The sequence below is a fragment of the Chinchilla lanigera genome, unplaced genomic scaffold (genome assembly GCF_000276665.1).
Source record: "Chinchilla lanigera isolate Chin_1 unplaced genomic scaffold, ChiLan1.0 scaffold00049, whole genome shotgun sequence".
In the NCBI taxonomy this organism is placed as follows: domain Eukaryota; kingdom Metazoa; phylum Chordata; class Mammalia; order Rodentia; family Chinchillidae; genus Chinchilla; species Chinchilla lanigera.
In genome coordinates, this window is record NW_004955450.1 from 7,705,223 (window position 1) to 7,718,517 (window position 13,295).

Consider the following 13,295-nt stretch of genomic DNA (forward strand, 5'->3'; position numbering starts at 1 on the left):
ATATTCTATCACCCTGGCACAATTTGTTGAAAAGTCTATCCTTTTTCTATTGAGCTGCTTTTGCATTTTGATTTTTGTTGAAAATCAGATGGGTGTGTTCGTATACTTCTGCTTCTGAGTTCTGCCCTACTCATTGCTATGTCTATGCCTCGGCCAATATCACATGTTTGTGATTACGGTGGCTTTCTAGTAAGTCTTGAACTTGGGTAGATTGATTTCTCCTGATTTGTTTTTATTTTCAAAATTGTTTTAAATATTCTAGTTCCTTTGCCTTTCTATATAAATTTGTGAATAATCTTACCCCTATCTCCAAAATATTTTCCTGGGATTTTGACAAGATTTGTGATCAAAATATACAGTGACACTAACATATTTATTCCAGTAAAAGACACATTGCCATGGGTCCCCCTCAGAGGACTCCTCCTTCTCCCATGAGCACGTTTACCCCATCGCTCTTCTCACTCTCCGAAGCAGCTCCTGAAGTCCTCCTTCCTCTTTACAAGGTATGATCGGAAATACAATGAATGTCACCGCTGAGCACCATCCAACAGAAAGGCGGGCTCCTAAAAACATCACCGTGTGTCCTCATCCACCCGATTCACCCATCTTGCACGTGCAAATTCTGCTTCTCCCCCAAAGTCAAAATGGTTTTTTTGGTTTTTGTTTTTTTTCCGGTACCGGAATCGAACTCACAACCTCGCGCTTGCCAGGCAGGCGCTGTGCCACTGAGCTAAATCCCCAGCAGCCCCCAAAGTCAAAATGATCACGAAAGGTAAACTTTTTTTCATTAGTACACACTCGTGATGCATGATAATTGCATTCCCCTTGGAGAACTGGTGCATACCCACGTCATATCTTGATAGCTTTTACTACACCAGCACCTTCCCCCCCCCCCCGCGCTTACCGCTCCTCCCATCCCCAGATCCCCTTCCATATCCGTGAAGTCTATCGCTCTGTTCCCTACCATCTCTATTTGATTCCGCTCTTCCTATTATTCATATTTTGGCTTTCTCATGCTATAGAAACCATGCAGTATTTAACTTTCTGTGTCTGATGTATTCCACTCAGCCTAATGGTCTCAAAAATTCACCATTTTCCAACAGATGACTCAAATTTATCTTTCTTTAGAGCAGAGTAGGACTCCATTTTGGGGAATGTCACATTTTCTTTATCCTTTCATCCATTGATGGGCGTATAGAGCATTTCCATAATTTATCTATTATGAATTGTGCTGCCATAAGCACAGGTATTCATGGATCATTGTAATATGATGTTTTAATTTTTTTGTAAGATAGGAGGATAAACATTTTTAATTGATTCAGGATATCAAGCAGCTATGACAGCACAACTAAAGGTATTCATGAAAGAGGACTTGCAGACCTGCTTCAGAAAGTACCAAGAATGATGGGATAAGTGTTTTCAAAGCGAGAGAGTTTATCTGAGAGGGGATTAGTGGCAATGGTTTTTACTATAATAAATTTTTAAAATTTAAAAATTCACGGTATATTTCAACCACAACATTGTGGGTGGGGGGAATAATGGACATCTTTACTATATTGAGACTTCCTGACTGTGGACACAATATATCTCTTGATACATCTAGATCTTTGATTCTTTTCATATGTGTTTTGCAGCTTTCAGCAAATATGTGTAAGTCCTGTCCATGTTTTGCTAGATTTCTATCTATTTTGCTTTTTTGAGTGATTGGAAATAGTATTGTTTTCAATTTCATTAGTCACGTGTTCGTTGTTAATATATGGAAATGCAATTGATTTTTGTCTGTGTATCTGGCATTGTTCAGCCTTACTGAATTTGAATATAATTTCTAGGAGTTTGTGTGTGTGTGTGTGTGTGTGTGTGTGTGTGTGCACGCATGTGTGCATGTGTGCTCTTCTACATAGACCACCATTTGTCAAAGGGCCCAGCTTTATTTCTTCCTTCCCAGTCCATATATCTTTTATTAACTTATCCCATTTATTACACTGCTGTTGACAGCTGACGTTCTGCCTTTTAGTAGCTTAGAGAAAAGTAGTCTTTCATCATTAATGCTCTTTATTGAGCTCAGGAAGTTTCTATTCTGAGACCATTGTCTTTTTTCTTTTTATCATAAAAGAGTGCTGAATTTTATAACAGGCTTTTTCTTCATCAAATGAAATGATTATCTAGTTCTATGGGATCGTACTGATAGATTTCCAAATAATATATAAGACTTGCCTCTTTGGGGATTAAATCCCACTGGGAAGTGGTAGATAATTCTTCTTGTTTATTCTCAATTTATTTACGAATCTATGGGTGTTTTTGTCTGTATTTGTGAGGGGTGTGGGTCTATAGTTGTTTTTGTTTTGTTCGTTCTGTCTTTGGTTTTGGCATCAAGAAAAACTACTCTCATAAAATAAATTGAGAAGGACTGGTGTTCATTCTTTAAATTTTTGACAGAATTCTCCAGTAAAACCATCTGACCCTGAAGATTTCTGCTTGGAGCTTTAAAATTATGAATTTAATTTTTGTGTAATGTTTGACTTGCAGCCATTTTTACGAATTGGCAGTATGAAGATAAAAAGGGGTACCCAACCTAAAAAGTGGGGAACACAGCAAAAGAAGAAATCCAAAGAAATTACAAGGAGGAGATAAAGACACTATGAGTAGAAATTTATGAAATAAAAGACAAATCAATGCTTCAGAACCCAACAAAGCCAATGTCAATGGTTTAAAAGAACTAATAAAACAGAAAAATCTGTAGTCAGAGAGGGGAGCGGGCAGGGAAGACGAGGGGGCAGAGGGGAGGAGTGGGAGGGGGTGTCTCTTGTCTCCTCACAAACAGATTCAGCTAATGCAACTGTGCCTGGAATATTATAGAAGTCACAATGGCTTCTGCTCAGGACATCTCATTCTGGGACGCAGGACAGCAACTGTCTCTTACTGGTGATGCTATTCCGAGCAGCTGTTCAAGGTGTCCTAAAATCTCTCCACTGAAAAGCACTAATTCTTTGCAACTAAGGGCCTCACTGTGGAGAGATGCTGTCCTCTCAGGGGAATACCCTCTGGGTTTCCCATTCGTTCCTGAAGCTTCATCCAGGCTCCACCCCCAGCATCCCCTCCTGTGTGTGTCCAGGCACCCCGCGCCCCATGGCTCGCGCGCCGCCCTCCCCCTCCCCAGTGTGGCTGCTCCCGTGTCCTGACTTACCTCTCTATGACTTCCGAACTTTCTGGAATCATGTTTCAGGCTGGCCTTGTACCTACCTGTCCAGCTCTGCAATGCTTCCCTTAAGGGGCCTGTGTTTCTTTCGGGGAACAAATTCAAGATCTGAGCGTCAGGGTGCTCCTTGCTACCAGGGTGTCCCCGCTCCTGGGCTGTTTCAGCAGACAGAGCTAGGAAGTGTATACACGTAATCACACACACACACACACACACACACATGCCCAAACATGCATTGCATGTGTGCACCTGAAGACACGCACACATATGTATACATATTTGAGAAATCATGAATTTACTCTCACACCTCTCATTCCAATTTTTTCCCCTCTTTACCTTGCTTCCCCTCATCCATATTTATCCACCTCCTCTCATAGTGAGAAAAAAAACCCTGGCTCCCAATAAACAGCGACATTCCGTCACTTGAGCCACTCCTACCTCACATCTAATGTGGCGTGAGTTCCGCGCCTCTGCCTACCACACACAGAACCCCTCGCCCTCTCCCCTGCTGCTGCCCCTCAGTCTGAAGTTTCACGGTCAAAACTAGACTCATCAGTTATTTGGATGCTGTTCTGCGCTCCCTCGGGTGTGCTTACGCCGCTCACTGGTAATTGTGGGGCCTGTTTACTTCAGTGTTTGAAGAAAATGGGAGGGAGAATTCACTTTGTGAATGTGCAGAAAATTCCCAGGTGTCCAGAGCCGGGCCTAAGAGGATGGTCCTTCTCACAGAGCTGTGGCCCCTCTGTGCCCGCTTTATCCCCTCCCCTTGCGTGACGCCAGCTACATTGATCTCTGCCTGCTTTCCTCTGCCTCTTTCCACCAAGGTGAGCAGACATGGCCGCGTCCTCCTTTCCCCTCCTGTCTTACACGAAAAGCTGCCTCCCAGAGAGGCTCTTTTCCTTTGCTTTTTGATATGTAAGACTATCTCCCTGTCAGTTGGGAGGAGCTCCGCCCTGTCTTTTTATAGCTGTGCCTACTCTGGAGAGAGCAGAGAGGGGTGTCCTCCCTAGCCACATCTCTCTTGTGAGTTTCTTACACATTTCTTATAAATTTCTTGTAAAATTTTAACCCTTCAGAGCCCAGCGTCATGCAAGACCAGAAGACACAGGAAGAACACCTTAACAGTAAGGACATAAAACAGCACCGTGCTATGCTGCCCATGAAATGGTGGAGGGTAAATCCACTCACGGTGCAATATTTTGTAGTGGTCAACATAGACAATAATGTGAGTGAATTTAACCAGTAATCTGTTGAACAGAAAGCGTAAGTGACAGGATTCAGACTTAAAAGTGTACTGAGAAGTGCAGTAGCAAACCACTTCATGTGTGTGCACACATATGTTTATATGCTTGCTTGTATGTATGTATACGATGACTTTATTTTTCATACTCATAAGGGGTGATGGGTGTAGGATTCAGCTCTGCGGTGATTTCTGCAGGGGGCACAGGAGGATGGGATGGGAATGGCCAGTTGCTGTGTTCTGCTTGTTGGGCTTGGAGGTAGGTAGGAGAGCAATGCATACATAAATAAAAAGAGATCATGAACACAAATGCAGAGAGCGTGTGCCATGAACCAGGCAGATGTACCCTCTTTTTAGCACTCTTTTTTTTTTTTTTTTGGTACCGGGAATCAAACTTAGGATCTTGCGCTTACCAGGCAGGAGCTTGTGCCACTGAGCGATATCCCTGGCCGACCCTCTTTCTAAAGAGAGGAAAGGGAGACACTGCAGCCTTCCCTCTAGCATGCGTTCTAAACTATGCGGGTGATGATGGTTGGTGAAAGGCAACATCACACACGGCTTGTGACTCACAGGATCGCACGCGACCCTTCCCTGCTGCCGGCCCAGGGGTCGTCCCCACCGCCCCCCAGCTGGGGATGGTACCCAGGAATCAGGTGACAGACAGGCCTGCACACTCTGCTGTGGGCTCCAAGAGCAGGGCCCATTTGCGTGACGACACCCCAGCGTGGGGTGGGGAACCCCTAGCACCAACAGGTTACAGACTTCCTGCTCATTCATCCGTGCTGCAGCCTCCCCTACGCACACGCAGCAGGGACGCACTGCCCCGGTGGGGCCACGGTGCAGGAGATGAACTGCAGCTCCAGGGTCAGCCGCTTCACGCCTCTGGATCCAGGGCGCCTCCAGCCGTACATCCTCAGGCTTGTGCTTGCAGCGGCTCAGGGGAGGAGACTACAGCTTGGTCTCCTCACCAAAGGCATGAGAGAGGGGCAGGCCCAAGGACATCAGCCTTCCTTTAATCAGTCATTCACTCAACAAACACTTAGTGCACGTTGACTGCGCTCTGCCCTCCTTCAGACTCCGGCTCCCAATGTCCCAAGAAGCCCACTCTGGCCTCTACCGCCCGCCTCTGCCCTCTCCCTGTGCTTAGTGATCCCCGTGCACCAAAGGAAGGCGGTGACCACATGTAAATGTGTGAGTGTAGGGTGTCAATAAGGATGCATGTGTATCTGTGTGTGTGAGAGAGAAGACAGACAGCAACAGAGAGAGACAGAGATGTCCTCCCCACCACCAAGCTGTTCACAACCCACACTCTCTGGCCATAGCTACTACTGGTCTACAGGCTGTCAGGCTACTGCACAAGTCCTTGCCTCTCTGGTCTGGCTAAGTCTAGTCTCTCCTTGGCTCAGTCCCTCGTCACCTTTAGCGTCTTGCACGTCCCTCATCCCTATCTACCCTTGGAATTCCCTTTTATCACTCTCTCATGGATCACCTGTCTGTTATGCCTCAAGCCCATATCTCCCTGTGTTTTATCTCTCCGAAACAGAGCCATCATGACCTATTTGCTGGTGTCTCTTTGCTTTTCTTTGTCCCAGTGGGATTGTTCCTTTTCTACTAGAAAGTAAGCTCCCGAGGGCAGGATGTTCCTCTGCTTTGTCCATTGCCACCTCACCAGTGCTGGGTGCAGAGAGGCCCTCAGTAAATACCACTGAACACAAATAGATGCACAGTATCATTGAGCAACTAACAGGCTGGTGGGTTTGGAGTTAGCTCAGTTCATCAGCTTCTGGGATGTTTTTGGAAACCCCAGCAGCTCCAGAAACGATGTTACTGAAGCCATGGAGAAGGAACATTCTATTACTTGGTAAATAACTTCCTCCCATTAAAGAAAAAAAAAATCCCTGCTCCTCCCCACCACTAACCCCATAAGAATTTCATCCTTCTTTGGCAAAATTTTTCTGGGGAGTTAGAGCAATAGAATGTGCAAGGAGTCCTGGTTTTCCTAGGCGCATCAGATTTTTCACAATGCACCATAATTCCTGGGGACTTTTTATCCCTGGGCCCTGCCCCTGGTGGTTTGGTTTTAGTAGATCTTGGGTGAAGCCCAGAATCTGCATTTATAACCATCTCTCTGGTGAATAAGAAGCTGGTGACTGGGACATACAGCTTCTTAGAGACTGGCGTTTCTCACAGCAAGTGGCCGTCCAGTAGGGTGTGGGCAAAGGAAGCCTGATGCGAATTGGGTGAGGGCAGTGGGGCACAAGCCCAGCTGGGTGGCACCAGGCACACTCGGGAGCCACGCTGGAAAAAGACAATTTGAAGTTTGAAAGGACAGATTGATGCACAGCCAAAAAGCAATGCAAAAGCATCACATGGGCCCTGGGGGGAAGGCTGGAGCCCGGCTTAACCCGAGGGATGCTTCTTAGAGAAACTCATGTATTTAAGAACTTCCAGTGTGGATGGGAATGTGAACTTCCCAGATATTTGAGTGACAGGGAAAGAGACTTCAGCTTAATATGTGACAGAACTGTATCACGGGCTCACCCTGCAGGGCCATGGGTTTCAGAATTTGCATAAAAATTGGGGGTCAATGGTGCTTACCATCTTTTCTTCCCAGAGACAGCACTCTGGGGGGCTGGACAGAAGACCAGTGGCTAATGGCCAGGGTCAGGTGGGCAATGCAGTCCCAAAAGGAAGATTTTCCATTACCAGAAGGGATTGCCAGGGATCCCTGCTGGGGAAGGCAGGGTGGGAACCCATGAGCTTTAGTCCTTGGTAGATGCAGATTTGGGCCGGAGCTGAATTGCTGGACGATGTAGTTAAGAGCAGTAGAGGGAAAGGTAGATGAAAAGTACCACTGAGATGTGGTGAGAAGATGTCTGTAGCATTTGGTTCTGGGCTGGGAAGTAACATCCAACCAGCTTCGCTAGGCTTTGTGATGTTCACCAATGTTTTCAGGAGCCAATCTGCTTGTGAGGGACATGACCAATGAAGTCTTGATTCCTCTTCAATTTGGACATGAGACAAAAACCCAGTTCTGCTTGCAGAAGAGCTGGGTACGTTTTTAGCAACACTCAGAGCTCTTAGCAGGTGAACTCTTGCTGGGTGCCTTGCACAGTACTAAGTAGATCCAATGCAGTATTATAATTTTGCCACAACCCCAGAAGGTAGAAGTCATCCTTCTTTTTCCAGGAAGGAAAATTGAGCCTTCAAACAGTTAAACATCTGATGAAGATGAGATTCTGCCCAGGCCCACAGACCTCAGGGTCTGTGCTTTTAAATCCTATCTCCCCAGTGGCTGCTGTCCCTGTCCCTGGAATGTCCAGTCTGAAGCTGTTGACCTGCTACCAGGTAAGCAGTCGGGACTCAGCTGCTGATAGGAGTCTGGGCACGGGTGATACCTATGTGTAAACACAGTGGATGGGAACCCTCGTGCTCTCTGAGGATGCACACACATGTGTTACACGCTTGCACAGAGACTGAGCTATCCCCGTCCTCAAGTCTGCTATGTCTTTCTCCCTGTACCCTGTGTGACTTCCCTTAAGAGCTCCTGGGCCACAGGGGTTTGGCAGTAAGAAGACGCTGAACCTGCTCCTCCTGGTCCACAGATGTCCCCATGCCATGTAGGGTGTGAGGTGTGGGGGATACAGGAGGGGGCGGAAAGGAAAAGCCCTCATGGAGGAGCCAGGAGTGAAATGAATGACCACCCAGACAGATGTGCAATTGCCCTGCCAGTCTGCTAGGACTGCCATGGGCCGTGAGGGAGACCCTGGAGAGCTGGGACTGAGAGAGGCTTAGGGACACATGAATGAGGTGTGGGGATGAGCAGGTGCTGGTCAGTGGGAACAAGCACTCAGGCAGAGGGGATCCCTGGGGTGCGAGTGTGGCCTGGGCAGCCATGGTGGTAGCATGAGGCCTGAGAACAGCTGGGATAAGTGGGCAGAGTAGGTGCGACCTGTGGACATGGCAGCGACAGTCCCTGGACAGAAGCACAAGCCATGGATGGGTTGTAACAGGGCCCAGAGAAGTCACAACAGACTTCCATTCCAGAGAGGGACCTCTAGCTTCGGTGCGGCAAAGACACGACGGGGCAGAGGGAGACAGCCACATGGTCCAGCACTGTCCCCACCCAGGCAGCAATGGCGGAGGCCGAGGTCTTTCAGGAGTGGGCACCAGGATTCCCTCCCCAGCCCCCAGTCCTCAGCCCCTCCCGCGCACACTAGGGTGCAGGAAAGGGTGCTCGGCTTGCTGGCCCACCCAGGAGCAAACCAGGCCCCTGGTGGGAGGAAGATGCCCCCGTCTCGCTCCCTGAGAGTCACCTCCTGTCTGGTTCTGTGCAGACCTTTTGGGAGATGGTGAGGGAGTAGGGGAGAGGGAGGAAGGAGGCAAGTTCTCTAATTTCTGGGCCATTTTCCCACTTTTTGTGGGAAAGTGCCCTGCAGTTATCTGCATGGATTGTGAGACTGCCTGGAAGAAGCCCCAGCCAGGGCCCTTTGGGGAAAAGAAATGCATGATTCAGCCAGTGGGACAGAGCCAGCAAGGCCCCCAATTGATGAGGAAGGCAGAGGGAGGCTGAGGGGCAGAGGGCAGGGGGCAGAGGGCAGGGGGCAAGGGGCATGGATCTCACCAGCCAGCGCAGCCCTGGGGAGCCGGGCAGAGACAGAGAGGGGCACCGCGTATGCCAAGCAACAGTCCAGCTCCTGAGAGTGCCTTCCTGGAGGCCAAGCTGCCCGACCAGTGAGCCAAAAAATAATAAGATAGGACCGAGTGGGTGACTGATTCAGCAGTGGAGTTGCTCTTGGTCCAGGCCCAGCCTGGAAATTACAGGCCTGAGTTGCAGCTTCCGGGACAGCTACTGGAATCAGGGGCCTGCTGGTGACTGTGGTCAACAGCCACACGGCCCTGCCTCGCCTTCCCGGGCCACGGTCATCTCTGCCTGGAGGAGGGGCCGTCGCTCACGGCCCAGGATGGAGAGCTGCACCATGGAGGCCCGGCCAGGGTTAGGAGAACACTTCGTCCACTCCTCACTGCAAAATTAGCTGACCTCGCCCCGCCTACAAGACAAGAGCGGTGAGTTCGACGTCTCCGCCACTCACAGTGCTGTGGAAACGCAGGTTTGGGTGAAAGTTTTCCTGGTACAAAGGAAGCAGGAGATGGCCTTGTAATCTTAGCCTGCCACTGTGTGGCTTTGGAAAGTTTGTTTCCCACCCTTTAAATGGAGACCATAGCATCTGCCTAGGCTCTCAAGACGTGTGATGGCCAAGTTCAACGGGGAATGGAAACCGGATGTAACGACTGACTTCTACGGTCCCATCCCCAGGATCACACCTCACGCGCCTCTCTGCCTTGTGCATAAAGGGCCACCAGCCCCTTTTTAGAGGCAAGAGAGCAGGGTCTCATGGAGTTTAAGCGTTCTGACAAGATCAAGTGGATAGTGAGTGATTAAAGTAGAGCTCTGTCCCCATCCACCGCCCCAAGGTGGGTGTCCTGCGTTGGGCTGTCCCCAGCCCTGAGATAGCCATGGCCTGTCACAGTGAGGTGAAGAGGAGGTGATCACAGCCAAAGTCTGCTCAAGGCCACATAGCCAGTGAGCCGAGAGGCTGGGATTGAAGCCCGAGCATCTCACGCCAAAGCTCCCGCCTGGAGCTTGGAGCCAAAATGTTCACAGTAAGCGTTCCATTATTAGCACGCTGCCAGTCTGCAAGCATCACAGGCAGTGTCTTCTTAACAGCTCTTTCTGAAGTCAGCATGGCTCCCAGAGCATCAGGGCGGGGAGGTTGCTGGGTGAATACACACGTGAGTGCACTTTACATTGTTGAACCTGTTTCCTCATCCAGAAAAGCAGGACAGTACTCTGTAACCTTGCTAGCGACAGTCTATCAAAGAGGTTAAAACTATTAACTGCATGAGATGATGGCAGCTTAGGTCCAGGCTCCCCCAGTCACATAACTTTAGATAAACTTTAGATAAACCCTTTAACTCTTTGAAACTCAATTTTGCCATTATAAAGTATGGCTAAGGATAGGACCCACTTCCCCGGGCTCTCATACGGTCTAAATGAGTTAATGCGTATAACCCAAGGATGCCAGGATTGCTATTGGCTTATAGGGTTATTGTGAAGGATGTGTTTAAATGCCAACACCAAAGATTCTAGGGACACGCTGGGAGGCTGAAACAGAAATATTGCAAATTTAAGCCCAGACTGGGCCAACTGAGTGACTTAGTGAGACCCTGTTTCAAAATTTTAAAAAATATATTAAAAAAGGCTGGGAATATAGCTCAGTGCAAAGGCCCTGGGTTCAACCCCCAGTAGCACAATAAATAAATAAGTAAATAAATAAAAGAGTCTGGGGAAACGGTGGAATGGGTGGTTGGACCTTGGTGATAATACCTCTAGCATCAGCTCCTTGAGACAGGAGCAGCTGGCAGTCTGCCCAGCAACCTTCCCTCTTCCCTCCAATAGAAAATCCCAGCTCTGCTGAGGCGTTGGTTTCCCCCACAGCCCACTCGATGTAATATGACCCCAGCCCCAGCCAGGAACAGACTGCGGTTGGTCTAAGTCCATCATGGTAATTTTGCTCCCTTTGCCAGCGGCTGGTACAGGAGTGGGACCTAACTCTGCCCAGGGACAAAAGAGGTCAGTTGTGCTAGGGGAGTTTGAACAGTGTTCCATTTTCTCCTCTGGATGTTGTGATGGCGGGATGGGATGATGGAACGTTAGCCGCCATCTTGTCCCAGCCTGAGGACCACGGCAGAAGCAGAGACAGAGGAGCCAGAGTCATCATGAGCTCTGTTTGAGGTTCCTTCACCTCTGGACTTACTTGGTGAAGGGTAATGCACTCACTCATTATTTACGACCACTTGGGTCCAGTGCTCTGGTGCTCGTAGACAAAATATCACAGTGAATGCAATACCTGGCACCCACAGCCACTTCCTATTGCAATCGATTGTTCTCGATCAATTTCCCTCTCAATTTCTCATCACATTTGAGTTGGCTTTTAAAAAATTGTGGCCCTCTCTCTTTCTAGACTTGAAACTTGGTGAGAGAAGGGAGAAAACCAGTGCTTGAGACATAGCATTTATTTAACATTTGGTGAATAAAAATGATCAAGATGTAAGATGTGATAGGTATGTATACCAGTTCCCCAAGATGAGTGTCATTACTGTGTATCACAAACATATACTAAAAAAAGGTATTTCTTTAGTAAATGAATGAACCAATATCCTGGTCCTTCAGCTACAGATTTTGAATTGGAAATTCTAGAAGATTCTCCCTGAGCTTTATGAGATATTATTAAAGGCCATCATGGGGAAATGACATTGTCATATTTTGGACTACGTTTCCGATTTTGGCAGCTTGAGTAATCTAGACAGATTCTTCCTCAAAAGAGAATTGGGAAAACTGGGCAAAATATTTTCCAAAAATCAGCTTGAAAATATGGGAAAGTTATTAAGGTAGTAAAAAAAGTACTGGGCTAAGCTCTGAAAGAGAAAGGAAGTACAGGGGCTGGGGATTTAGCTCAGCAGCAAAGCACCTGCCTGGCAAGCGCAAGGTCGTGAGTTCGGTTCCCGGTACCGGAGAAAAACCAAAAACCTAAAAAAAAAAAAAAAACGAGAAAGGAAGTGCCAAAGAGGGGAGCCTGGCAGCTGGGAGCGCTTTTGCTCTGGATGCATTTGAAAATCCAGAAGGTGCAGCTGAGAGATTGGGAAATGTTTTTATCAATTATTCTTGGGATAAGGCAGAACAGTTGTAACTCAAGATCAGCCAAATTGGAGATCATGAAATATCCCTAACACTTTCCAGATTTTAAAGGGCTATTCTCTAAAAAGAAGAGTGGACTGTCAGTAAACCAGCTCTCACAGGGACTCTAGACTGGCTTCTATTCCAGTACCAGGAATCGAACTCACGACCTCGAGCTTGCTAGGCAGGCGCTGTGCCACTGAGCTAAATCCCCAGCCCACTAGACCAGCTTCTAGATGTCTAGGTATGCAAGCTAGTTTTAATCCCTGTAAGATTATTTACTGCATTAAGGTGGTCTTAATGGCCTCTGGAATCCAGCAAAAACAAACCATCCCCACTGGAAGATGAATTTCAAGTTCTCAATTTATTTTCAGCAACAATCCACAGTTACAATTACATGTGCACAAAGACCACTAGCTGTGGGAGGAAACAGCACACCTGACCTCAGAAGAGGCACCGTGCAATGGGAATAGAGCAGCATAGACATTCCAGCTGATCGATTCAGACTTTAAAGTAATGGAGTTTGCTGTGTTGGAGGAAATTTTTAAAAACAAGGATTACAATTTTAACAGACAACTATAAGGAAACAATTAGGAATTCATGAAGTAAAAAATTAAACAGCCAAAATCTAGAGCTTAAAGAATGATTGGGGGGGGCGTCCAAAATGAATCATAGTAAATTTGAAAAATGCAATGAAAGGATAAGAGACTGAAGGGAATAGTTAGAATTTTAACAAATGTTTAATTAAACTCTTAGTGGTAGAGGAAAGAAAACAGTTATAACACCTGGAGAGGTTGGGCATGGTGGCACATGCTTATAATCCCAGTACTCAGGAAGCTGAGGCAGGGGGATCATTGTGAATTCGAGACCAACCTGGGCTACAAAGTGAGCTCAAGGCCAACCTGAACTGCATAGCAAGACCCTATCTCAAAAAGAAAAAGAAGAAGAAGAAGAAGAAGAAGAAGAAGAAGAAGAAGAAGAAGAAGAAGAAGAAGAAGAAGAAGAAGAAGAGGAAGAGGAAGAGGAAGAGGAAGAGGAAGAGGAAGAGGAAGAGGAAGAGGGAGAAGGAGGAGAAGGAGGAGAAGGAGGAGAAGGAGGAGAAGGAGGAGAAGGAGGAGAAG

General features: G+C 47.4%; 1 pseudogene; it reads left to right on the forward strand.

Moving 5' to 3' along the window:
• Nucleotides 1-9,388: 9,388 nt before the first annotated feature.
• LOC102020737 overlaps nt 9,389-13,295 on the forward strand; it is a 10,616-nt pseudogene continuing 6,709 nt past the window's right edge.